Source organism: Aegilops tauschii, chromosome 5 (assembly GCF_002575655.3).
Source record: "Aegilops tauschii subsp. strangulata cultivar AL8/78 chromosome 5, Aet v6.0, whole genome shotgun sequence".
Classification (NCBI taxonomy): domain Eukaryota; kingdom Viridiplantae; phylum Streptophyta; class Magnoliopsida; order Poales; family Poaceae; genus Aegilops; species Aegilops tauschii.
This window is the reverse complement of record NC_053039.3, coordinates 159,029,368-159,057,362: the sequence shown is the minus strand read 5'-3', so window position 1 is coordinate 159,057,362 and position 27,995 is coordinate 159,029,368.

The following is a 27,995-nucleotide window of genomic DNA, read 5'->3' as shown; positions in this document are numbered from 1 at the left end:
CTGCAGCTAAGCCGCCGAGTGGGAGGATTGCTCACCACTCGGTAGGATTTTTCAAACTTAGGCGAGTACTGGACTATAGCTATGCCCCCGAGTGGGAGGGTTGCTCACCACTCGGTAGGATTTTTCAAACTTAGGCAAGTACTGGACTGCAGCTAAGCCGCCGAGTGGGAGGATTCCTCACCACTCGGTAGGATTTTTCAAACTTAGGCGAGTACTAGACTGCAGCTAAGCCCCCGAGTGGGAGGGTTGCTCACCACTCGGTAGGATTTTTCAAACTTAGGCGAGTACTGGACTGCAGCTAAACCCCCGAGTGAGAGGGTTGCTCACCACTCGGTAGGATTTTTCAAACTTAGGCGAGTACTGGACTGCAGCTAAGCCCCCGAGTGAGAGGGTTGCTCACCACTCGGTAGGATTTTTCAAACTTACACGAGCACTGGACTGCAGCTAAGCCCCCGAGTGGGAGGGTTGTTCGCCAATCGGTAGGATTTTTCAAACTTAGGCGAGTACTGGACTGCAGCTAAGCCCCCGAGTGGGAGGGTTGCTCACCACTCGATAGGATTTTTCAAACTTAGGCGAGTACTGGACTGCAGCTAAGCCCCCGAGTGGGAGGGTTGCTCACCACTCGATAGGATTTTTCAAACTTAGGCGAGTACTGGACTGCAGCTAAGCCCCCGAGTGGGAGGGTTGCTCACCACTCGGTAGGATTTTTCAAACTTAGGCGAGTACTGGACTGCAGCTAAGCCCCCGAGTGAGAGGGTTGCTCACCACTCGGTAGGATTTTTCAAACTTAGGCGAGTACTGGACTGCAGCTAAGCCCCCGAGTGAGAGGGTTGCTCACCACTCGGTAGGATTTTTCAAACTTACGCGAGCACTGGACTGCAGCTAAGCCCCCGAGTGGGAGGGTTGCTCACCAATCGGTAGGATTTTTCAAACTTAGGCGAGCACTGGACTGCAGCTATGCCCCAGAGTGGGAGGGTTGTTCGCCACTCGGTAGGATTTTTCAAACTTAGGCAAGTACTGGACTGTAGCTAAGCCGCCGAGTGGGAGGATTGCTCACCACTCGGTAGGATTTTTCAAACTTAGGCGAGTACTGGACTGCAGGTAAGCCCCCGAGTGGGAGGGTTGCTCACCACTCGGTAGGATTTTTCAAACTTAGGCGAATACTGGACTACAGCTAAGCCCCCGAGTGAGAGGGTTGCTCACCACTCGGTAGGATTTTTCAAACTTAGGCGAGCACTGGACTACAGCTATGCCCCCGAGTGGGAGGGTTGGTCACCACTCGGTAGGATTTTTCAAACTTAGGCGAGTACTGGACAGCGGCTTAGCCCCCGAGTGGGAGGGTTGCTCACCACTCGATAGGGTTTTTCAAACTTAGGCGAGTACTGGACTGCAGCTAAGCCCCCGAGTGGGAGGGTTGCTCACCACTCGGTAGGATTTTTCAAACTTAGGCGAGTACTGGACTGCAGCTAAGCCCCCGAGTGGGAGGGTTGCTCACCACTCGGTAGGATTTTTCAAACTTAGGCGAGTACTGGACTGCAGCTAAGCCCCCGAGTGAGAGGGTTGCTCACCACTCGGTAGGATTTTTCAAACTTAGGCGAGGACTGGACTGCAGCTAAGCCCCCGAGTGAGAGGGTTGCTCACCACTCGGTAGGATTTTTCAAACTTACGCGAGCACTGGACCGCAGCTAAGCCCCCGAGTGGGAGGGTTGCTCACCAATCGGTAGGATTTTTCAAACTTAGGCGAGCACTCGACTGTAGCTATGCCCCCGAGTGGGAGGGTTGTTCGCCACTCGGTAGGATTTTTCAAACTTAGGCAAGTACTGGACTGCAGCTAAGCCGCCGAGTGGGAGGATTGCTCACCACTCGGTAGGATTTTTCAAACTTAGGCGAGTACTGGACTGCAGCTAAGCCCCCGAGTGGGAGGGTTGCTCTACACTCGGTAGGATTTTTCAAACTTAGGCGAGTACTGGACTGCAGGTAAGCCCCCGAGTGGGAGGGTTGCTCACCACTCGGTAGGATTTTTCAAACTTAGGCGAGTACTGGACTGCAGGTAAGCCCCCGAGTGGGAGGGTTGTCGAGATGTGAGTCGGAGCAGCATTGGGATCGGTCGAGTGAATATGAATCGGCTTCGTTTCACCAAACGACTGAAATGCTGAATCCGTGGTAGGCTTCTTAGCTCGCAACAAATCACTCAGATCTGCATTTTTTTGATACTCCTGCAATTCCACTACTGCCATTTGCGCATCGGCGATCTTTGAACCCTTCTGGAAGCACTCTTCTGCCTTCTTCCGATTGCCAGTGATAGTGATCACTCCTTTAGACTAGGCATCTTCAATTTGAGGTAAACGTAACATGGTCGAGCCATGAAACGTGCATAAGCCGGCCTACCCAGAATAGCACGATAAGCACTCTGGAAAATCGACGACTTCAAACGTCAACTTTTGTTTGCGGTTATTCTTGGAATCACCGAAAACCACATCGAGGGCGATCTGGCCGAGTGACTCAGCCTTCTTGCCAGGAATAACCCCATGGAAACTCATATTGCTTTCACTGAGTCTGGACATTGGAATGCCCATTCCTTTCAAGGTCTCCGCATACAGTATATTCCGGCCACTGCCACCATCCATCAGAACCTTAGTCAACCGAGTGCCTTCGACGACTGGGTCGACCACCAACGCTTGCCTCCCAGGGGTGGCTATGTGTGTCAGGTAATCAAACTGGTCGAATGTAATGGCAGTCTGGGACCACTTCAAATAACGTGGCGTCGCCAGAGCGACCATGTTCACTTCTTTGTTGATGACTTTCAGTCGACTCTTGCTCTCAACATCAGCAAAAATCCTCAGAGTGGAATTGACGTGGGGGTAACCATCATCGTCCTCTTCCTTATCCTCAACTTTGTCCGATTCTTTCTCCTTTTCTTTGGGTTGTTTCTCTCGGAACTGCTGGATTAGGATCCGACATTGTCGAGTGGTATGTTTCGGATAAATGAGATTACCCTCCTCATCCTTTTTGGTGTGAATGTGGCATGGTAAATCCAACACATCATTTCCATCTTGATCTTTTACTTTCTTGGGGTTCCATGGCCCTTTGGGCTTCCCCTTGAACTTTCCTTGAGTCACGGCTAAGGCTTCTCCGGGAGCAGCTGGCTCGGCTTTACGCTTCTGCTTCCGACTGGAGTTCCCTCCCCCGGTTTCGTGGGCGACTGTTTTGTGCTTGCCACTCCGGAGCCGATCCTCCTCTTCACCATTAGCATACTTGGTGGCAATTTCTATCATTCGACTCAGACACATATCTCCGGTCCGACCAAACTTCAGATTCAATTCTCGATACTTGACGCCTTCCTTGAAGGCACAAACTGCTTGGTGATCAGACACATTCTCCACCGTGTGGTGCAATGTGATCCATCTCTGGATATAGTCTCTCAAAGTTTCATTCGACTTCTGCACGCAAGACTGTAGCTCTATTAGCGCTGCTGGTCATTTGCATGTACCTTCAAATGTTCTAACAAACACTCGGGCAAGCTCTTCCCAGCTATAAATACTGCCAGGTGCTAACTGATTCAACCACGCTCTGGTCGAACCTTCTAACATCAGAGGAAGGTGCTTCATGGCCACTTCATCATTGCCACCACCAATCTGCACAGCCACTCGGTAGTCCTCAAGCAAAGTGTCAGGCTTGGACTCACCAGTGAACTTGCTGACTCCAGTCGCCAACCTGAAGTTGAGAGGAATCACTGCTTCTCTGATGGCTCTGCTGAAACACTTGGGACCTGAAACATGCACCCTGCTGCCGGTCGGGTAATCTCTATCATGGCCATCTCTATGTGCTCTGTTCCTGTCAACCAGACCTTGAACGAGAATGGATCTCGCGTCAAAGCCCGGCTCCCGGGGGTCCACTGGAATCCTTCGCCCACCACTGTGAGAGCGCCTGTCATCGTGTTGCCGAGGCGTGTATGACCCACTCCTTGGGGGAGGCATGGGTACTCGACGAGGATCATACTGCTCACGGTTTATGTACTAATCCTGTCGATCTCCACGTCCCTCACGCCTTGGAGGTGATCTTGGGCTGTGAGCCGACTGAACTGTGTCTGCCAATTACAGATCTACTATGAATCCTATTCCGAGACTGTGACACTGCTGTGTTCTGCTCCCCCGCCGCCCGGAGCAAAGCCCGGATCTGCATCAAACCCCTACCAGCCTCCGACTGGGAAGGCTGAATCGACTCTGCTATTCGGGCAGCAGCTGTGAGATTATGGATCGAAGTTTGATATACCTGGGTTGGAGGCGGAAAAAGTTGTCGTCGACTGGATTCAGGAACTCGCTGCCGAGCACGCTCGTCGAGTGCGTGCTGGAGATTCTCCAGTCGAGTGCGCTCAGCCAAGTTGGCCAGGCGCACCTCCTCCAAGGGCCGGGCCTCGGGGGTTTCTCCAACGATAGGAGTGTGAAGTGCATCCAAGTTACGGCGGCGAAGCTCTTCCCTCTACTCTGAAGAGAGGGGCTCAGGGCGGTACTCCTCGTGGACACGCGACGGATCGCCTCCGCCGTCACCACCGTCTTCACGGGGGAAGCCAGGAGGACTGCACGGTCCGTTGACCATCAGGACTTCCGCCGCGGGGTCACTGCTATCGCACTCGGATGCGGTCTCAACGGAGCCAGTCGAACAGGCCGTAGAGAGTTTCGTCGGGCTCGATTGCCGCGACTTGGGGGGTGGCCGATTGGCGAGCCACCGCATGCCTCACCCACCTCTGGAGCCTCGACCGACCGGAACGCTCTTGCCGGCGGGCAGCAGGGAGTGAAGACGCCACCGGAGCCGACCGATACTGGGTCGATGGCTGCCGCAGGAGGGCGCCGCGGACGCACGCGCGAAAGTGCGTTGCCCTGCGGACGGGGAGCGCCTCAACATCGAGTGGATCTTCTTGGAGCCAAGCGGAGTCATCGGTGACGAACACGAGCGCGCCGAGACGGATTTCGCGGCCCTCGGCCAATCCTCCGCCTGAAACCATGCTGATGGGGATCGGAAAAATTGCAACTTCTCCAACAAGTCACTAAGACACCTGCCCCAAGGTGGGCGCCAACTGTCGTGGTTCTAAGTCTGACAGTAGAATGGGGGCAGGGATGTAGAGGCCAGATCCTAGCTATGGAGAAGCTGTACGCACGAGTTTTACGAGTTCAGGCCCTTCTTGGAGGAAGTAACAGCCCTACGTCTCGGAGCCCGGAGGCGGTCGACTGGATTATATGCGTGTGTGTTACAGGGGTGCGAACCCTTGTGCATGTGGAGGGGGTGGCTTATATAGAGTGCGCCAGGACCCCGGCCAGCCCACGTTACAAGGGATTTAAGGTACATCAACATGGGGGCGTTACTGGTAACGTCCGTAATAAAGTGTTATAAATGGCTATTAAGTCTAGGAGTTAATGCTCGACCGTTGCTATGTAGAGTGACTTTAGGTCTTCTGTCCGTCGAGTGTTTCTTGTTACGGTCGAGTGATCTTGATTCCTCCGAGTGGAGATGTTTCTGGTCGAGTGGGTGATGGTACCCCTCGAGTGCTTCTGGCTTTAGAGTGATGTCCTTGGGGAGGGTATTTAGGTCAGGCCTGTGACCCTACCCTAGGTAGATGTCCTCATCAGATAACAAATCTTACCCCACCCCCACCCCCTTTCTTCCTTGTTTGAACCAAGTACTACTAGATTCGAGTTCATGAACTAGTTTTACCTCTTAGCAGTAAAAAATTTGGTGGTTTTCGAACAACCGATCGATCCTATCTACACGAGAGGGCCTGAGAAATAGTAAAAGATACAAATGCAGCGACGTCAGGAGCTCGAGAAGTAGAGCAAGGCCGGTTTCAAAGGAAGTTATACCTGAGGGTCGCCGGGATGTCGCTAGGTGGGCGGCGGGAGGCCGGATCTGCCCACACTACGGTAGCGAGGAAGAAGGGGTGGGAGGCCCTAACTCGCCAGCGATACTTGGGAGAGAACGGCAAGGCATGCTGATCGGGACACGCCGACAGTGCGTAAGAGCCGTCGCCGAGGCCGACCGCGTGAACGTTGCACTTTCTCACCTTCCTCGGCGGAGAGGATCCGGCTGGATCTGTGACCAGCGGTGAGTAGAGAGAGAGAGTGTGTGGCCATCGCTGTCGTGTTTAGATCTGGAGAGGATGAGACAGTGTGAAGAGAGCAACACTGGCAAGCAAGCGCGGAGGCTTCTGCCTATATAGTGGAGTACTAGTTTTCTTTTGTCTACCGGCCGGAGCCGGCTTGACCTCGGCAAAGACTGCCGAGAAGTCTTCATGCACGTGCCCCGGAGGCGCAGTTGTCATCATTTTGATCTGAAGCACCGGATTATAACATATAATACGAAAAATGCCACATGACAAGAAATCATAACCTCACTACCCAAAGGAGACAAGATGAATCCCGACGGACAAACTAGACGAGGATCAAAGCTCAAATTAAAGATAAACTCGTAGAAAAGGGGTCCGTCGATAGATGTCCTAATTAACATAGCCGGCTTGACCTAGATGGCAACTGAGTAGTCTTCGTGCATGTGCCCCCAATGACTAGCCCAACTCAGTTGTCGCTGTTTAACCCTCGCAGTGATCCGAAGCACATGACACCTAATTTTGCGAGATGACAAGAAACCTTTTTTTAGATTTCTCACCAGAACTACAACCATGTACAACATAGCCTGCACGATATGTAGACGATAGCCAATCCAGGTGTGTCTGCTGGAGTCTGGTCACATGCATGGACGAACTGATCTTCCGTGTCTTGCAGGGATCGCCCAGGTACCAACGTATGTACTTCTATTAACTCACGCGACTTGCGGGGCCGGGGAGTGTGCCCATGGTCGGTTCTCAATTGCGGTCCCACATGTGTGTGCAAACGCAATATGACGCGCGTTCCATTCGGAGAGCGGCGTCCCAGACCGACCGACCGTCTGGGGCGCGACGCGAACGCGACGGGCGTGCTGTATACTCTGTACATGTGTACCGCCGTTTCCTTGAGGCTTTGCTCCTTGGCGCAATCCATGGATACAAAATTAGTATATTGTACTATTTAAAAGTCGAGGGCGGGTCTTTTCCCGCGCGGTGGGCGGGGCAGTTCCGCCTAGTCGGTTCAACAGAGACGCGAGAAGATGAGGGGGTAGGCTGCTGCAAACGTAGGGCTGTCTGATTTGACAGTGAGTTACTGCTGGACAGGTGGGGCCTGGTGATTTGACTTGCCATTATCATTTTAACTGCGGCGCTACAACCGGCTTGATTCTCCCGATTCCTGACCACCTCCATACAGGTGCCTCTCCCGATGCTCCACCATGTAGAGGCTGGCTCTTGCTTGAGATCCCACTCCTCCACTTTTTCCTTGCCTCTTTCCCCCACATATGTAAAAATGCCATGTAAAGCGGGCTTATAGCCCACTATTGTACTTGATCCTACAGGTGCTAAGCCTTCCTCATAGGCATAAACTCTGATGTGGCAAGTTAATTAAGAAGAGAGAGACTAGTTAGGTGACCCCAAGAAGAAACGGTGATAAGCGCGTGTACCTAGATGAAGCAAACTTAGCAACAAAAAACTAAGCACCTATGCATTGGGGACTTGAGTTGCTAAGCCATTTAATGCCCATAGCACCTCATCTAAGCACCATTTCATTGGAAGAGGTCACTCCTTGGCAAATGCAATAAATACTACGAAGAAAGAGATAGAGAGAAGTAAACAAAAAATACTCTCATAGCCAACCTTATAGCTAACCTTGTTGTATGAGTGACTAAGTGATGACTATGTATGACATGCCAACATCAGATAGCCTAACGCACCATGTTAAATCTCCAAGGGCGCGACCGCGCGAGCGAGGCGACGGTCGTGGTAGGAGCGACCATGATACGGGCTGCTGGCAGCCCTTGCATCTGAGATCGAACGGTCGCATGCTAAGTTACTGAAAATTTGCAGAATAACCCTCCAGGATAGGATATTCACCCATAGGTCTAGAATCACGCCATGCAACTGTTTGATCTCAGATCCAAGGGCTCTCGGAAGCCCGTATCATGGGAGAATGGAAAGCTTCGTATCACCTGTAATTTTCCCAATGCTTGACATGACATCGAAAGCCATTTAATTGGGCGTCGAGTAGACATGACATCTAATTGGGCCCCCGTAGTACTATGCATGAATCCATTTATCCACCAGGCAAGCCACTACCCTGCCATTCGCGCCCGCCCCCCCACTCGACATCTTTACAATCAATAAACCACACCTAGTCGTCCCGTCCTTTCACATTACGGCAGTTCCACTAATCCTAACCCTCCTCCCAAATCCATGGCATCCCAAATCTCCATGATCGGCGCTGAGTACAAGGTTAGAACCATCACCGGCGATGAGTTCGACGTCATCTACACCCGTTCTTCTGCAACAGTGAAAGAATGCCTTGCTCGCTTCAAACGCATGTTCGAAAACTCAAATGATGAGTGGGTCGCTGGGCTAGATGTTGAGTACACCACAGTCCTGGGAAGCGAGAAGAAACTAAAGGAGGCAGAGAAGAAGAAGCCCGCCGTGATCCAGGTTTGCGTGCATGACTTATGCTTGGTCTACCACATATGCCATGCCGACGTTGAGTGCGAGGAATTTAAGAACTTCCTCAAGGGCGGCGGAGTCAAATTCATTACTGTAGACTTTAGGAATGACAAGGAAATCCTGGGTTGGATAGGCCTCATTGTAGGCGACCCCTTCAACCTCCAGAAGGAAGGGCTGGTGCCCTCCCTTGATCAGCCTTCAATGCTGACCCTGGCAGGAGCCAAGGTTCATCCTATGTACGGTGAACTGAAGAAAGCTCCGCACACGTTTCATCGTGCATGGTAGTGGACTGTACTAGATATAGACCACATCCACTACGCTGCAATGGATGGCTACCTTTGTATCAATATCTACAAGGTTTGGATGAAGAGCAAGAGCCAAGTGTGCGGTTCAAGCAAAGAAGTATCGCCCAAGAGGAAGAGGGACAAGGACGAAGTCGAGGACGTTGACGAGGACTCCGAGTAAGGTGGCAGTTTCGTTGCTCATGGTGGTTCTAATGAAGTGTCTACCGGATTAGTTGCTTAGTTTAATTTCTGGTGTGCTTAGTTTTATTTGAGGGGTGTGTTGTGCTGAGCCCCAGCAGAACTATGTTATGTTTCTTCTCGTTATATTTCGTACATTTCATCTTTTAGTTGGTATAGTACTACCACTCGTTTCTTGACATTATATACGTACAATATATATGGCCAACATCATATAGCCAGCAGTTTAGTTGTCAAAGAATTTCAGGGTGCTTAGTTTTGTCAAAGAATTCTAGGGTGCTTAGTTTTATTTGAGGGGTGTGTCGTGCTGGACACCATTAACTTATCATTGTGAGAATCGGCTTATTTTTGTCATGTAACATGGTCAACGGGTTTGACGTGAAAATAACAATGTCTAATGGCATTTCTGAGCAAACATCTAACTTAACGATGGCATTTTTTAGATATCTAATTGCATTTTTGAGCAGGCGTCTCACGGATCGACGGCATTTTTTGAGTAGTTCTAACTTCTAATGGCAAAACTGAGTAGTGATACACAACTAGTGGCATAAATAATAAGAACCCAAGAATTAAATAGGGCTAATTTCTTTATTTCTTTATACCTTTGTGTGCAAAACAATATACGCTGCCTCGCGCCAGAGTTTCTTTACAGAGCCAACATAGAACTATATGAGTGCCCTGTTAAATTTTGGAATTATTCTGGGTTCGTTTGGCCTTTTTTCTACATTAATTGAGTTTCTGGTCATTTAATGTGCATAATTCAAATTTGAACTACAAGCACATGCTCCCGTGCACCAAAGTTCACTGAAAAATCACATCTGTGTGCTCGAGTGAATTTCTAGGTCCCATGCAAGAAATGGGAATGAAATTCAAACATCTGGGCATCGTGGTTCGGCCGAGAACATTGAGAAGCTTGGTTTTAAAATTCTTGTAAATCCAAAACGCGCCTGAAAATCATGAAACTTGGCATGGTGTCATGTCATGGTACTACCATGCTGTGGTAAAAAAAATTGCAGAATAGGAACAAGTTTTGGTATAAGTTTCTTGCAAACCGGAGCTTCTCTCAAGAAGGCTCGTGGTTCTAAGAGGGAACGTGTCACCTTTGTGTGCATAATTCAAATTTTAAATACAAGCACATGCTCCATTGCACCAAAGCTGGTTGAAATATCACATCTGTGTCCTCGGGTAAATTTCTAGGTCCCATGCCAGAAATGGGAATGAAATTCAAACATCTGGGCGTCATGGCTCGGCTGGAAACATGCATGAAAATCATGAAACTTGGCTTGGTGCCATGACATGGCACCAACATGCTATGGTAATTTTGCTGTCCGATTTGCGAAAGCGCACACATTAACAATCAACAAAGTCATTTTGGAACAAGTGCTATCACGTTACAATCGGAAACACAAGTATTATTGAAACCGTGGGCATTCTATTTACCATTTACGTGCCACCACACGTCCCCTTTTTTTATTAGCTAGGAGGCGCCGTGTAGGGTAGCTATTTGAGTACGGGAGGCGTGCGATCAGACCCCTGCGCGTGCTTATCGGGAGGAGAGCCCTTTGACCTCCATCTGCCGTCCACCTCTCTCCCAAGGTCTCCATTAATGGCGCCCGAGCCTCTGTTTAATGGCATGGCAATGTCTCACTCGACTGAGATTTAAGAGAGAAAAAAGAAAATCTGAAAAGAAAATTTTGCACAGATCTTGATGTAAGATCCGACGGACCTATATAGCATCTACTGCGACTTATAGCAAGATTGATGAATATATATAAGGACGACGAGAGTGGATAATAATTGTCTTACATAATTAGGAAGATAATTAAAAAAGCCACATGCAGCTACGCCCGAAATACACAAGGGCAAAAGAAGAAGGAAGACGCATACACCGATCTGGCTCACTGATCTCTACTTTCTTTATGCGCTGCAGGTCGCGGAGACTAGTTCTCGCGGCGGGCGATGATCTATTTCATCAATTTCATGTCCTTAATACGCTGCTTGGCAGCATCCATGGATTCCTCCACCAGCATGTTGCGCTCGATGCGGAGCATGGCATTCTCGTCCATAAGTTTCTTGATGATGACGCCCGTCCTCTGCAACACGGCAGCGGTCTCCTCCTCCTGCTTCGCCCTTCCGGCGATCTTCACCCTCAGCAGGTCGCGCTCGCCCCGGAGCTTCGCATTGCCCTCCCCCAGTTGTCGGATGACGCTGGTAGCCTCGTCCTGCATCCTGGCCCAGCCGGACATCTGATCCATCTGGCTATGGACTATCGCATGCATCCGCCTGTAAGAGTCCTCGCATGCCCGCGAGAAATTTTCCCAAGCCGCCGCGGCGTGGCGGGACCTCCCTGCTGCTTCGGAAGCGTGGCGGGACATCTCTACTGCTTCCGCGGCGTGGCCGGACCAGTCTGCTACATCGACGGCGCAGCGGGACCTCTGTGCTGCTACTGCTATGCGGCTGGACATGTCGGCTGCTTTCGCGGCGAGGCGGGACATCTCTCGTGCTTCCTCTTCCATGCTCACCTCTCCCTGGTGGAAATCTCTCGACCCAGAACTCACGCTGGCTATTGCTTGATTGACTTGATTGTTTTTTGTGGATGAGGAGTTGAGGAGGAATGTGCAGTCATCTTAGCATCGTAGTATTTATAACCGAGTACTACTAATACGCTCCTAAGTGGGAAACCATTTAGGTTCTGATCGGTGTGAACAGGTTTGCAATATATAGCGTGGTAGTAGTAGTAATTTGGAATGTGACGAGACGCGCTCAAAATTTATTGACGGTTCTAGTTTCGAAGTGCGGCACTATAAACAGATGGTGTAACGTCGGCACGTTTTCTTGGCCGTGGTGTAGCATATGACATGGTACTAGTTCTTTTTCTACTGTTGTGTACGTGCAAAAACTGGCACCGTCGGATACATATCTTACGCTTGGCGTTCGACAGGAATAGCCTAGTGGCGAGCTATAGACTAGTCTTTTTTTCGGACGCATTACACCTATCTCTCGGGACTTCTTGCACGCACCATCACTGCTCCCTAGGTCGATCCCACCCACATACAGTTGTACTCTGAGAAGAGGTGCACGCACGCACTCGTCCTCTCTCACACACGCATCTGTAGCTACAAACTATAGTGTTCTCAACCATCCGATTGGCTCTATGATAGGTTTCACGTTGCTCCTTGGCCTTGAGATTGAGATGTTTTAAACGCGGAGGCTAAGATGGAGGCGCGAGGTTTTGGTTAATGTGCGGGCCGCACACGGCACCAACACGACACGAGCTTCGTCTGCCTGGTGCGCATGCAGTCGGGTGAGTTGTGCAAGTATAGACACAACCAGGCCCTCGTTGGTATCCGCGCCTCGACTTTGGCTGGTCATAGTGGAGAGTAACATAGACCAGTTACTAGTCTATGTTACTAGTACCTTCATAGTGGGTAGTGTCATATAGTATATGCATAATTCCGCGACGAGCGCTCTCTATATGTACCACCTTTTTTCTTTAATTACATCTTGTTAGTTTTGATCCATGGCGCAATCCATCGATACTACTACTGTACAAATGTATACATTTTTTTAAAGGCTAGGGGGCGGGGCAGTCTAGCTTGGTACTTTTCACGAGAGGCGAGGGCCTTCGCGATTTGACGGCTCATTACTAGTGGAAGGCGGGGCCTTGTGATTTGACTGCTCGTATAAATGTGCCGACGACCTGAGGAGGAGCAAAGAACCGTGCGGTATACTCACGTTTTCCACTGGAGTACGACGAAGGAGCACGAAACACGGCAGCCCAGTGCCATATCCTCTACTCTCTACTCTTATTATATATTACTAGCAAGAGGCATTGTTCTATTGGCGATAAAGAATGATCTAATTTGCTAGTCATCTCATTTTAGCATTGTTCTATTCATTCCTCGGAGAGTAGGTGACATGTGCGGCGAAACACCCGAAGCAAAATAAGAAACACAGGAGCAAAAGAAGAAGGAGGATTATCACCCCAAAAAAAGAAGGAAGACGCACACACAAGTCTGGGGCACTGCTCTCACTACATGAAGGGTTGCTGGCCGCCGAGTCGTAACTGCTTCTTCATCGCCTCCACGACCTCCATCTCCTTGCGCGTCTCCTCCGCCATCTTCATCATTGTGTCCATGACGCGGGATTTCTCGACGCGAGCCTTCATCATCTGTTCCACGGCCGCATTACGTACCTTGACAGCAGCCGGGTGCTCGATGCGGAGCTTCGCCAACTCCTCCTTCTGTTCCATGACGAGGGCCTGCAACATCTTCATCGAGGAACTACTATGCTCATGCAGCTTCTTCCAGCCGGCGTTCTCCTCCTTCAGCAGGTCGAGCTCGTGGCAGAGCTTCGCCTTGTCCTCCTGAAGTTGCAGGATTTCACCGGTCGCCTTCTTCTCCGAGGCAATGCTCTTCTTCAGCAGCATCACCAAGCCGGCGGTCAACTCCCCCTGCTCATTGAGCTCAGCGGGCATGTCGTCGAGGCTGTCCTTCAGCAGCTCCACCAAGCTGTGGATGAACTCCTTCTGCTTATTGAGGTGCTTATTGAGCTGATCGGGCATGTTCGCCTGCCCGTGAGAGATCTTTCGAGGTCTCTGCGTGGCGGCGAGCCCTTTGTTTTTTTCTGCAGCCTTGGTTGCCGCTCCGTTGTTATGAGTAGTTCTCGACCTAGAGCTCTGCACACCGGCCATGGCAAGGACGGACGAAGAAGGAGGGCTTATGAGGAGGAAGGTAGAGTAATTTTCGGTTAGGTAGTTCCCCTTTTTATAACCTAAGTACTAGCACTAGTACTAAAACCTGCATAGTGGGAACACGTTCAGGTTTTGTACATACTGGTAGGTGTGAGCAGGCTTGCACTTAATTGTAGCACTGGTACTTTCGAATGTGATGGGAACAAGGTAATGATTAATTGATGGTTTTTGGTTTCAAGGCCTGAAACGGCTCCCGATGAGTTTAGTGGAACATAAATTTCAAGTAGACTACACTGCTCAGATGCGTAAATATTATGTTACTGTCAAAAATTGGCACAAAATACGAAGGAGACCAATGGAAGTACTACTAGCAACCCATAATTTAACTACTCGCATGCGCGCAGTGGAGTAGTAATGTATTTCTTCCGCCCTCACGTCCACTCAATTTGCATGCGCTGTATTAATTGACCATCAATGAAGTGAAGGACTTTACACGTGTCAAATTATCACATGGGGTGGATCCTTGTACAAAATTGCGTCCGCCCGTGTACCCGCGTGTGCGTGTGAGGGAATGAGTGCGTGCGTGGCGTGTGTGCACATCTTCGCTTCGTGCATGTACCGCCAGTGCGGCTCAGGGAGGACGAGTACATTCTTCTGGAACCAGCAGCACGTCACTGTGATCAATCCACACAAGGATGTCGCAACAACGCCTCCACATGTGCCACATGGCTTCATGAACTGTAAGAGAGACACTGTGTAGCGTGCCATTGTGTTTTGCACATACTCGAAGTACTAGTAAGGTACACGTGCATTGCACGCGTCAGATTTTGCAACCAAACTACGAATAAATACGACACTGTAGCATGTAAGCTTTGAGTCATATATGCCTGATGTAGACCATCGTTTAATTCTTATAGTTTATCTCATTCAAAATCCATTAGTTTTTATAAAAAAAACCTAGAGCCTCTTTGATTCGTAGGATTTCCAAAACGCGGGAATAGGAAGAACATGGGATTAGAGTGGAATGTCGTCTTGAATCCTACAGGATGGTACGAGTGTTTGGTTGTGCATAGAAAAAACGCAGAATTCTTTCAAAGAGGTTTGAGTGGATGGGATGTTTCCGATGAAATCTAGTGCAAATGAATCATATGGAAAAATTCCTATGGTTTACAATCCTACGAATCAAACAACCAAGATAGGAAGAATTTCTAAGGATTAGAATCCTCCAAAATTCCTTCGAGAATCCTTTGAATCAAATAAGCCCTTAATCTATTTTATGATTCAAGGAATTGTGCGTTGTAAACCATAAAGTAAAAACAAATAATGGCAATTCAACTAGAAAAAAAGTTTGGGCAGTTATGATACGGAAGATTCTGGAAAAAAGGAGAACCACTGTTGTTTTGAGATTTGTGCATTATGCTTAAGTTCAACCATGGAGTCTGATAGATTGTACATGTGGCAAAATCCGGCGGGGGGATAGAAGATGGTGCGAGGGGCCGAGTGGAGGGAGACTATCAAGGAGTGCACAACTGCGAGATCGTTATTTAGAGAGAGGGGGTGAGAAGGTGCACTGTTGCACGCAGTGGCGGGGCCATGAAAAATGTCCCATGAGCTAGGGGGCCAAGCATTGCTAATCCTTTACGAGGAGGGCCAATTCACCAACTTAAACCATTTTTACCAGCAATTGTCTAATGATCACATTCATATTAGCCTCGATATATAGTGATGTTAGGGGGGGCAGGGCCCTTGCTGCCCCCTGTCTTCGCCATTGTGCGCGCGTCTGAGAGATGAGGCGGAAGGCATGGATGATGAGAGGGCGTTGGATATATAATTAATGTGAGTGTATTAGCTATATATGTAATCCTATATAGAGAGGTATAGATTGATTGATGTGGACGTGGGAAAGAGGGTGAGAGCTCACTAGATATATAGATTGATCAGTTTATGTGGAAAACTATGAAAGACCTAGCTATATACACAAACGCACATAGAGGAACATCGGTCGTTGCGCATGCACGTGAGAGATAAAGAATGTCCGATATGATGGAGAGGGGGGTGTGTGTGTGTACCTTCATGGGAGACCGACCTGAAGAAAAAGATTGCATGTGTGCGATGGATAATACCGACTGGTAGTGTGTGTGTGCATGCATGCATGAGAGAAAGTTAGTGGTACAATTATAAAGAGAAGACCAATGTGTGGGTGTAAAAGACTAGGTGAGGTCATAATCAATGTAAAGTTGAATTCAATTATTTTAATAAGAGATCATGATGTTTGAAACCCATGCATGCATGAATATAACGGAGATTTGTGCGGTGTGGTTTGGAAACGAGCATGTTGCAATGTATACACATTGAACAAGGTCAGATTGGTTTGAATTTGAGATACCGATGGCAGACATCGTTTGGCCACATTGCATCCGTGCATGGACACACTATTCTAATTACAGATGATGGGTGGCTTTCGCATCACATATCTATATCTATACCCCCTATATATATATTTTATATTTTATATTTTTTATATAGTGTGCGGATAACTTTAACTTTGAAAGATGGTCGTTGGATGAGGCCAATCTGATGGTGCAGAGCTGGCAAATTTGAGCACTAATGGCCGTTGCATATCGTCTAGATTCCACCAGATTTTGCTACATGTACAATCTAGAAGACTCTATGGTTTAACTTAAGCATAATGCACAAACCTCAAACACAAGAACTTCTTCTTTGTTCTAGAATCTTCCGTATCAGAATTGCCCAAATGTTTTTCTACATGATTTGTTTTTACTTTATGCCTTACAACGCACAATTCCATGAATCTTAAAATAGGTTAGCTTTCTTATAAAAACTAGATGATTTTGAATGAAATGAGCTATAAGAATTAAACGAACATCTACATCATGCATATATGACTCAAAGCTTACATGCTATAATGTGGTATTTATTCATAATTTGGTTGTCAAATATCATGCGTGCAATGCACGTATACCTTACTAGTCTAAATGGTGTCTGTGTGTGTGTTGTGCGTGTTAAACACATTGTACGTAGTATATCATACTAGTCTAAATTGTCTTTTTTTGGGTACACGTTAAGCTTGTTCTCCCAAAACTTCAAGCTGCGCCTTGTTATGCCGAAATTTCAAGCTAGCGTCTCTGTCTATCGTGCTGCAAAACTCCCGCCTCTTCAACCCGCGCCTTGTTAGCCCGAAATATTTAACATATATCTTTGTCTCGTTGTGCTCCGACAACTCCCTCCATCTCAATCCGCGCCTTGGTATTCCAAAATTACAACGCACGCGAAAAATCCCACCTCGTGTGAAATCCCGACACGCGAAATGCCCGTGATACCGCTGAACCAAAAGAACCGCCTCAAATCGGTGGGGGTACTTTCGTAACATACCGCACATTTCGGACAAGCGCGTCCCTAAGCCATGGTTCCCCACTCCCATCCCATCAGCCCACCCATTCGTACACCGAGGCCGGCAAAACCCGCGAAGCCCCACACCCTCCTCCGTGCACCACCCAGCCGGAGCCACTTCCCCGACGACGTCGTCCACAGCAACACCTCGACGTCCCTCATCCAGCATACCGGATGAGGATCCATCGTCGATCTGGTCATCTCGCCGGTTCAGCCACCCCGTCCTCCACCTCCAAGGTGCTGCCCCGATGTTCCCCTCGTCTTTCGCGCCACCTCCATTCCCAAACCGCCGTCTTCACCTGCACCACCGGAAAAGCATCATCATCACCGTTTCCTCGGATGAAGCTGCGCCCTAATCGGCACCACCAAAGAGGTTGTACACTAATCGCCGCATTTTCTTAGTGATTCGATCTCACGGTGCTGCCGGCGCTCGGTCCCGAGCCGACACGGCGCGGCTCCATCCACGGCGGCGTCGCCGGCCACTTCCTCCACGGCGTCGCTCCCTTAGCGGTGATGTCCACATCAGTAGGAGCTGCTGCTGCTTTAGCTCTCGCTCGCGCTGCTGCTCTGCTCTTGCTCTCGGTCCCCTGCCTGGTCTGCTCTTGCTCTTGCTCGCGCTGCTGCTCTCGCTCTTTCTCTTGCTTGCGATGCAGCTCCGATCTAGCTACACTTCAGTCGACTGAATCGACTTTTGGGTCAGTCGATTTTCAGGGGATGGGGGGCTCGCCGGAGTTAAGGAAGAACCAGCCGCAGCGGGGAGGGGGCTCGCCGGAGAGGTACCCTACTGTGACACCCAAGTTTTTATTGGATTTTTCAAAAGGTTTCATTTGACTTGAAGGGAGTGATTTAAAAAATTTCTTCAAGAGAACTCTCCCTCTCATATATTTTCTTTATGGCAAAAATTTTATTTGGATTCACCCAAGATCTGCCTTTGACCTTGGAGGTTCTTGCTCTCTTTTGGACTCAAGACAAAATGGTTTTTCATTTGGGAAAATAACCTTTGGTAAATCTTCTTGAATTATGCACTATGGCTTTTGGAAAGTCTTTTGCCACTTTCAACAATTCCTCCTTGCCATGGCATTAGTGCAAATGCTCTCTCCTAACCTTTCCCTCACCTTTGGACCATGATTTGCATCAAATCCAGCAAGTTGAACCTCCCCATGTGATCATTTCCATTCAAATTCTATTCAAATAAATTTCTGTCTTCTCTTCTAGCACTTGGAGGTTTACAAAGGAACTCCTCTTTCTGTTTTGATTTTTCGCCCCAAACTTCTTCCCCCTCCTAGTCCTTTGAACCCCCAACCTAGAACCATGAAGATCCACTGGTCTCCAGTTCAAAATTTTCAAACTACATCAGCTGCAAGTTTGGACCAGATTTGACAAATTTGGTGAAATTCATTCAAAACCTTCTCCAAAAATTCCAAGTAAATTCATACAGCCCCTGGGTGCTTTGAGTGATCATCTCACCAAGTTACAGCTCCAGAAAAATTTATCTCTTTACCAAAACCTACTGTCGAACACCTGCAGTGCATGGTCATGTCAAATTCAGATAAATTCAGAGATTCAGTTCAGTGGCTACTCTCGTTTTCTTCAGAACAGGGCATCGATCTCGCCAGTGCCATCGCGTCGTCTTGCTCCTCGTCCTCGCCCTCTTGTTCCTGCACCGCACGAGTGCCTGGCACCTTGCGGGCGTCGGCGACGAGCAGCAGAAGGTGCGCCGCCCCGTGACCGACGCCGGCGGCGGCTTTGCGGACGCCAGCGGGAGACACGGCGCCGCCGACTCCACCCAGCGCCGCCCAAACCACCGGAGCCTGCCGCGTGGCCGTCCACTCCCCCGAATGCGCTGCCGCACTCGTCGTGAACCCCAGGGCGCGGAGCGCGCTCTCTGCCGCCGTTGAGCCCGTGCGGTCACCTCACCGTGGACAGACGCCATTACACCCAGACCAGCCCCGTTCAGCTGCAAATCGAGTCCAGTAACAGCCACTGATGCTGCTCGACCGCTCAAACCCCCTGACAACCCACTGCTCCGCCGTAATCGCTCGCCGGAGATTCTCCGTTCACGGCCACCCTGTCGAGCTGCCTATAAATAGGGGCCCCGAGCTTCAACTCGAGCACCCACCAGCCCTACACTTCCCCTAGAGCATGCCCAGCCACTGGAAGAGCCGCGAGGGGGTCTCCTTCCTCGACTCCGGCCGCCGCGATCCGCCACGGGATCCAGCCCGATTCGCCCCCGTGTGTGCTCTGCAGTCTCCATTCTCTTGCCAGTAGCCTCTCCTTGCATCCCTCGTTCTGACCCGCGCCTCAATTCGTACTTTGCAGCCCTCCACCGGAGTTCCCCAACCTCACCCGAACCGCCGTCCGCCGGAGATAGTGTCGCCTTCGACGTGGTGCTCCCCGTTGGACGAGTCCACCACCCACCGACGCGGAAGAAGACACTGAAGCTCTTGGTACCCTCCGTTTCTCCTAACTCGCCGTGGTTCGACGCCGGCGTCCACCGCCGTCTTCGGGCGCCGGCGAGCTTTCAAACCTGACATGCGGGCCCCGCGTGTCAGCCTCTGTTTTATTTCCCCGAATCGTTTTCTGTTGGCGCCTTCGGGCAAAATACGTCTTCTCTCTTGCGCTTGCGCATTTCCAAACGAACCGTTTTCTGTTTTCTCAGTTAAAACCCTGGAACTTTTCTGTTTCATTACAGAAAGGTCCCTGGACAGAAACCTTTATAACTTTTTAATGAAAAGGTATTTTTGAGTGATTCTTTTTCTGTCAATCTCCAAATTTTGTCTAGTTTTTTATGGGATTTATTTGAAAAATATTTGGCAAAGTTTCTGTGCATATGTTGGTTTTCACGTTAGTACCCCGTTTCGTGATTGCCGTAGGTTCCGGGAGAGGGGACGGAGCCGCAAACTTCGCCGAGCTAGACTCCGACTTCTCCGAACTAGGCAAGCATGTTTGAACATTTGATATGGCAGATGTTTTGCATGTTCATGTGAAAGTTTGTGCGTGGCATGTGAGGGTCGATAAATACCTCGTTGCATGTAAGGCAACGACCCGGTTGTTCCAAGGTTGCGATGGCCTCTGATGAGAGGTGGCCTAATCATGTGGTGACATGAAGGGCAGCAAGGTGGTACTGTGGTAGCATGCCAGCCTTGCGTCATCCGACTTTCTTCGACGTTAACGTGGTTGGAGCCACGTTATTGATCTTTTCCCGCATGTTCCAAGGTTGCGATGACCTCTGATGAGAGGTGGCCTAATCATGTGGTGACATGAAGGGCAGCGAGGTGGTACTGTTGTAGCATGCCAGCCTTGTGTCATCCGACTTTCCCGACGTTAACATGGTTGGAGCCGTGTTATCGTCCCTTCCCCTTTCCGTGCTACCACATGTCTCTTTGCCAGGATACGGTTTAGTAAGTTGGTAACCTCTTTCCGTGTACACACCAAACAGAGAGGCCGGGATGATGGTACCTTGGCCCAGGATTAAAGCCAGTCATTCGGTCAGGGGGCATGGGTGTTTCCGGTTGGGACCGAGAGGGGGGGCACCCCCTTATAGCGCGCGTATAGAAATTTGATCCCATGCTACGCGAGGTTGTAGCCTCCCCGACTCAGGGTTTTTCCTGAATGTTGCCGAGGGTGATCCCTGGCTTCGGATGGTTGAATTGGGTGTGTACTGGTTAGACGTGTTCCTTCCAGAACACCGTAGACGGAACTAGTCCCCGTGACTACTGAAATCCGTTGGCAGTGGTTAAGTACAAACTCTGCAGAGTCAATTCTTTCCAAATCATCGTATCCACGATCAGTAATGTAGACGTTACATCCAAATCTATCCGTGTGAAAATCTTGCCCCCGGTAAACAAGCTCAAGCGGTAAAATCTCAGTTTTATTGTTATTCCAGTTGATGGACTAACTTTATTTTGTGTCTCATGCTTGTGATAAATTATGTCTCCGAGCTATTGTATTAATGAGTTGTGATATAAGCCCTTTAGGTGACGTCGCGCAGACATCCGACTGTGGCGTGTACTCGTTTCTCACTTTCGATATAAGCCCTTTATGTGATGTCGCTCAGACGTCCGACTGCGGCATGCACTGTCTTTACTTTTTGTTATAAGCCCTTTATGTGGTGTCGCCCTGACGCCCGACTGCGGCATTGTATTTCCGCATTTTCCGCTCGGGGAGTCTTTCAGACACTCGTTTGGCACCTGTATTATTATTCCGCATTTTCCTCTCGAGGAGTCTTTCAGACACTCGTTTGGCACCAGTATTACTATTCTGCAGTTTCCGCTCGAGGCGTCATTCAGACCCTCGCTTGGCACCCAGTATTTATTATCTCTATGTCTGATCGCACTGGTTAACTTATTCATATGCTTCATGTTTGCGTTTGTTATACCTTATGTCCGAACTGTCTTGCGAGTACTTCATAGTACTCACCTGGCTTGTTGATTTGGCCAGATGTTGACGAAGGCGATCTCTTGGATGAAGAGTTTGATAGCGCGTCCGACGCCTAGAGGAGTCCCAGTCAGTCCTGCGCGATCCCGGATTTTGGTCACTTATGTTGTTTACGCTTCCGCCACCCGCAATAAGTCTTCTCGAGCCTCACTCCGACGCTCGAAGAGCTATAGTCTTTTGGAGTCATATCACTCGCCCCGCGGTGATATCTCCACCACCGTTTTTTTTCGTGAGTTAGTAGTTTGCCACCCTACCCGCCGTATTGTTTTATCGGCGTGCATGTAATAAATTGTTGGGCAGTCCCTGCTCAACCTTGTATTATATTTAGTACTCCTGGTATTTTTCTTCTGTGACCAATGTTTTGTCTATCAGTGAGAAGGAATTCTTCCTCACTGGTCCGTAAAAGGGATTGGTTTCTCAATAATTATTTTTATTGAAAAACCGGTCGTGACACCTACTATCTATCTTAGGGTTCAGGGTGGGGGCGGTGGTCGCCGGCGGTGGTGGGGCGGTGGCGTGGGGATCGCCGGAGAAAAAGCTCGGCACGGGGGGCCTACAAGGATGGCCGGGGCGGCGGCGGACCTACGGTGGGGAGTATTTCGGGGCGGGCAGGGGGGCGGCTGTTTGGCCGGTAGTGCCTGGCGGCTCAGGGGGGTGGAGGTTGAAGATGAACTGCGGGCCCTTGATTTCGTATCCAACGGCTGCAAAATCGACTGACCAGAGATGAAAAAGTCAGTCGACTGACTTGTAGCCTCACCTCTAGTGCGTTCAGTTTCGACAGTAAAATTCAGTTTCGACAGCAAAATTCAGTTTCGACAGTTAAGTTCAGTTTCGACAGTTAAATTCAGTTTCAATAGTTAATTTCAGAGATGAGCGGCTGATGTATACATCTAGCACTTTATGGTTATGTATTTTACGTCATCTATTGGACATGCTATTAGAATTCCACTCAGGTTAACGTTGTCTCTCTTGTCCTGCTTCAACCTCGGCGTCGTACAACTCACCAGAGCTGCTCCAACGACAAAACCCTCAATCACAGCGGAGCAGTACCTCGGGCTCCATCTCCAGACGCCTAAGATCATCTTCCCCTCCTCCGACAGCCAAGTCAGCCGAAGCATCCTCAGCGGCCAACCCAATCACGCTGAGATCGACATGGCTTCGCCAAAGAGTTTGTACACTTCTTGTGATTTGACTTAATCTCACCATGCTTCTTTGCATCCTGTGTTCTTCCAATTCTTGTGAACCAAACACCTAGATTGGCAGAAATCCTATGTTTTTAAATTCTCTGTTTTGCACGTGCATTCATATCCTATTCCTGTCTATTTCCTATCCCTGCATTGTTAGAATCCTCAAATTCAAACAAGCCCTTACACAATTACTTCTGTTACAGATATGTGTCAAAGAAAACCTTGTGTGGTTCGTTCTGCTCCTGCGGTGTTGTGTTCCACCCCAGCTCAGCTGCTCCAATGACGGAAGGGTTCACCACAACAGGGATCCGCTCTCTAGACTGTCTTTCGCCACCTCAGATCTTCTTCCCTGCCGTCGGCAGCCACGACAACTCCATTATCATCATCAACTGAGCAGATGACCTTGAGGACTACACGGGTCCGCAAGAGAGGTCGCACTCTTCCGTGCCTGCTTACGTTATGCATCGCTTAATATGATGACATGCTACTCTATCGTCGTGTTCACCTATTAGACTCCGAGTCAGGTCCAAACTTATGCTGAAACTTGAGTTTTTAAATGGTTGTGGGGTGCATATTGGGGCAGCAATCAGTACTATCTGTCTACGATCTGGTTAATCTCGGGTGTCTACTATGAGTTTCATGTTGGGCGCAAACAAACATTAAAGGAGCCATTATCTGTATTTTTTAACTAAAGCTACTATCTGCCTGCTATCATTTGTTTTGGGTCTATCCACAGATTGCTACCATCACTCTGGATTTGGCATGCACTCCTTACATAATTTCACTATGTTTTATTCCTATGCATGTCATTTATTGTACACAATGGAACTGAACATGTAGAGCAAAAGAGACGAGCCTTGCGTGGTAATAAAATTTCATGCAGACGTCGTTCCATGGTGGGCGCAAAGGCAGCCCCCCTCCACCCATTTCGGATCGTAATCAAGAGGAAGATAACTGTTCTGAGGGGGATTCAGAAGCAGAAGACCACTCCTATTTACCCCATGAGGTATTCGCTCTAACTTGGCATGCTGATGTTGGTAATATCATGCATATGGTTCCTTGCATTGCTTACTGTATACATTAAGATGTCATCTACTTAGTTTAGACATGCTTTGTGTCAATGCCATATGTTTAGTTTCTTTATCGTATATGTGGCTCATGCAATGCCATCTTGTTTAGCCAGGCATCATATATGTGAATTTTGCAATGCCACCCTGGTTAGCCAGTCATCTTATATGTGAATTATATCATGACATCAATTTTTTATTACGTGTTAAATTTGTCAACAATTTTAGTACATTCAATTACTCTTCCTATGCATCAGCCATTTGACACGGTCATGGAAAAATCTGGAGTGGAAACAAGGTCTTCAGAGCAGACAATGCTATCTGACGATGCGCATGTCTTGCTGGTTACAGATAGCTCCTTAGAGGAGGATTCAGAGACATATGACCAGTCCTATTCCCCCCCCCCCCCCGAGGTGCATGCTCTAACTTGGCAGGGTTATATGCTCATATCGTGCATATGGTATCTTGCATTGCTATGTCATTTGCTTAGTTTAGACATGCTTTGTGTGAATGCCACCTGTTTAGTGTCTAATTACCATATATGTGAATTATGCAATGCCATCTTGTTGCAAGACATTATATATGTGAATTATGCAATGCTATCTTGTTGCAAGGCATTATATATGTGAATTATGCAATGCCATGTTGTTTAGCCAAGCGTCATTTATGTGAATTATATCATGTCGTCCTTTTTTGTATTTCTCATTGCTGTTGTCGACAATGTTTGTATATTCAACTGCTCTTCCTGTGCATCAGCCATTTGAATTGGTGATGGAGAAATCTGAAGTGAAAACAAGGTCTTCAGAGCAGACTATGCTACCTGGTGAAGCAGATATCTTGCTGGTTACAGATAGCTCTTCGGAGGAGGATTCAGAGGCAGATGACCAGTCCTATTATCCCCCTGAGGTGTATGCTCAAACTTGGCAGGGTTATATTACTCATATCATGCATATGTTGTATTACAATGCTTAGTTTTTACATCATATACACGATATTGAATGCCATCTCCTTAGTTGACACATCATATATGCGATTGCCCTCTGCTCACTTCCTTAGTATATAAATCATATATTTGAATTATATCATGCCATGATATTTACATAGATAGCATGTATCTGAATTATGGCATGCCAACCCATTTTCTAAAGACATAATATAGTTATATCATCTCATCCTGTTCACATAGTAATCATATTTTGAATTATGTCATTCTATCCGTGAATTATATCATGCCATCATGTTTCCATCGATGGCATGTTTGTGATTTATGGCATGCCAACCATTTTAATAGACACATCGTATAGTTATATCATGTCATCTTGTTTACATAGTCACCATATTTTGAAGTATGTCATTCTATCCTGTTTAGTTAGCCATCATACATGTGAAATTGTGTCATGCTATCCTGTTTAATTAGCCATCATATATATGAAATTATGTCCTGCTATTTTGTTTGGTTAGACAACATAAATGTGAATTATTTCATGCCCTGTTTTCTTCCCTACTATCCATTGCATCTGTCTATCTTACAATGTCTGTACATTCAATTACTTTTCTTGTTTATCAGCCATTTCAATTGGAGGGGGTGATGGCAGTATCTTTGGGAGTAAAAACACGGTCTTCAGAAAAGATCGTGCTACTTGTCGATGGAGATAGAACCACGGTTGTACTTGCCCAAGAACCATCCCCCCACACATAACCCAGACTCATGCAGATTGTACCCCTACCCAGTTGGACAGAGAACCAGCTACACCCCTTCTAACCCCAACCCCAGCAGATAGTAACCCAGTTCCCGTTGTCACAACACCGTCTCCACCACAGAGCACCCAAACACGAGCAGTTAGTAAGGGAACTGCAGTGCCCAAAGCACGAGGACCACCACTCCGAACCCCAAGTCAACGCTTAAAGCAGAAGAAGAATTGTTCTCAGGTCAAGTTCCGTAGCTATGGTTCATACTACTTTGCTCTTGCATCACTGTATTTACTCATACCAACTAATTTCAAATTTGAAGGATGCAATTGAAACTCCAATGGCGCAACAGGTATGTTTTAAACCTGTTTCTTTAACGTGTTTGCTGTTGTAACTTGCTCTAGGTTGATTTCAGTTTCAATTGAATAAACAGTTATATTCTCATGTCATGCACCTTACAAGTGTTGTTATTGCTGTATAGTTTCCCACACTTATATTCTCTCTAAGCTGCTTTGTCTTAAATAGATATGATTCGAACTGTATCTATCTTGATTTGGCAACATAAACTAGAATGATATAGACCATACAGTGACCATACTACATAGATATATGTTTGTTTCATGCTGTTATCCTGTCCACCTTACTACTGAACTGGTTTACCAAAATGAGTTTCATATACTACATTGTAAACCTGTGATGTGTTTGTTTGTTTCTCTTTTAGAATGCGGATAAAATATTGGAGAAGAGTGCCCCATTATGCAATGGTACAGGAAGTAATGCAGATAAGGTTCAAGATAGAGAGACATCCCTGTTGGTCTCCAAGAAAGCTGATAAAAACTATATTGAAGACACTGAGAAAACCCCAAAGTCCTGTCTTGATGTAGTGTTCGAGTTACTGGCTACTACTGCTGGCACCAGCTCTTCGAACTCGCTGCCTGAATCAGTTCGGCTTCTTGAGTCTCAACTTCAAGTTGAAAGACATCGATTAGACATTATGCGACAGGAAGCCAAAGGACTGAGGAAGTCCCTGCAGAATTCAGATGCATACTTTCTGGTGCAACAGCAAGTGCTGGAGGATTTAAGCGCCAAACAAGAGAAAGTTAATAAGCTTGCTAAGCATCTTTCCAGCATTATGGGTACCCAGGATATTGTTTCTTGAGCTCTTCTGAAGTGGTTTCAGATCTGGACTTGTTTTGCTGCGGCATTTATATGCTGCTTTGTTCCCTATATTTGCACTGGTGGCGAACTTTGATGCCCAGTGGATGTAATATGTGTAATAGCCGTGATAGCCTAGCGTAAGTTGCTTGCCTATTTATTTCCTTATGGTCTTGTTTATTTGTTTTCTTGTAGTCAGTGCAGTTCTTTTTCCGCGGTTTGCTAGTGGCCGCAATAGCCTGTTCTTTAAAACTAGGCCACATTAACCATGGGCTACATATTTACTGTAGTTAACATGGGCCTCCTACGTGCCGTAGAAAAAATGGGCCTTCTACGGGCCGTAGACACAATGGGCCTTCTACGGGCCGTATCATCAATGGGCCTTCTACGGGTCGTATGATCGGTTGGCCAAACATGGGCCCATAACAGACCACATTATGGCCGTAAATGGGCTAGACTTGAAATCGTCCGTTCATGGGCCGAGCATAACGGGCCATCGTTAATCGGTCGTATTTGATGACGCTATGAAAACGGCCCAACGTATTAACGGGCCACAAACGGGCCGACTGTAACCACGGGCTGAATTTGGCCCACAAGTAGAAAATGACAGTAACGGTCTGAAAGTAAATGAATGCTGGAAATGAGCCCAAGAATAAATGGGCCCTAAGAAGGCCAAAAGATAACATGGGCTGGAAATGGCCCAACGGAATAATGGGTCGTTAATGGCTATAAAGTGATACACTGTTCATTATGGGCCAGTTTTACCACGGGCCGTTAATGGGCCGAGGGTTACTAAGGGACTCATATGGGCCGAAAGACGTCATCGGCCATACATGGGCCGGAAGTTAAAATGGGCTGGAATTATATTGGACGGCCCAGATGACGCTACTGGGCCTAATTCGGATAGGCCGTAAACGGGCCCTGGGTTAGCGTGCTGTAAATGGGCTATATGCGAACATGCCGTTAACAGGCTTACCGTGGGCCGGCCCGCCACCTTTTGACCAAGTCAAACGGGCCAGCCTTTTCACAGGAATGGGCTTCTGTTGGGCCGTGCCACGTGTCGACGTATGATAGGCGCTTTGTGTCCAATGAGTGGATGACATCTGTCCCAACGGCGAGCCGACACGTGTTCCCTCTAGCCAATGATGATTTTACACGTGGAAAATCCCCATTGGTCGGGGCTGTTAACGGGTTATCGGATCCAAAACCGGACCCGATAGCTTAACGCCGTTCCGTTACGGTGGATGCCATGTGTCGATCACCCTTGACGAAAGCACTTCTGTGACGCGCGATTTATCGTCATGGAAGTGGACA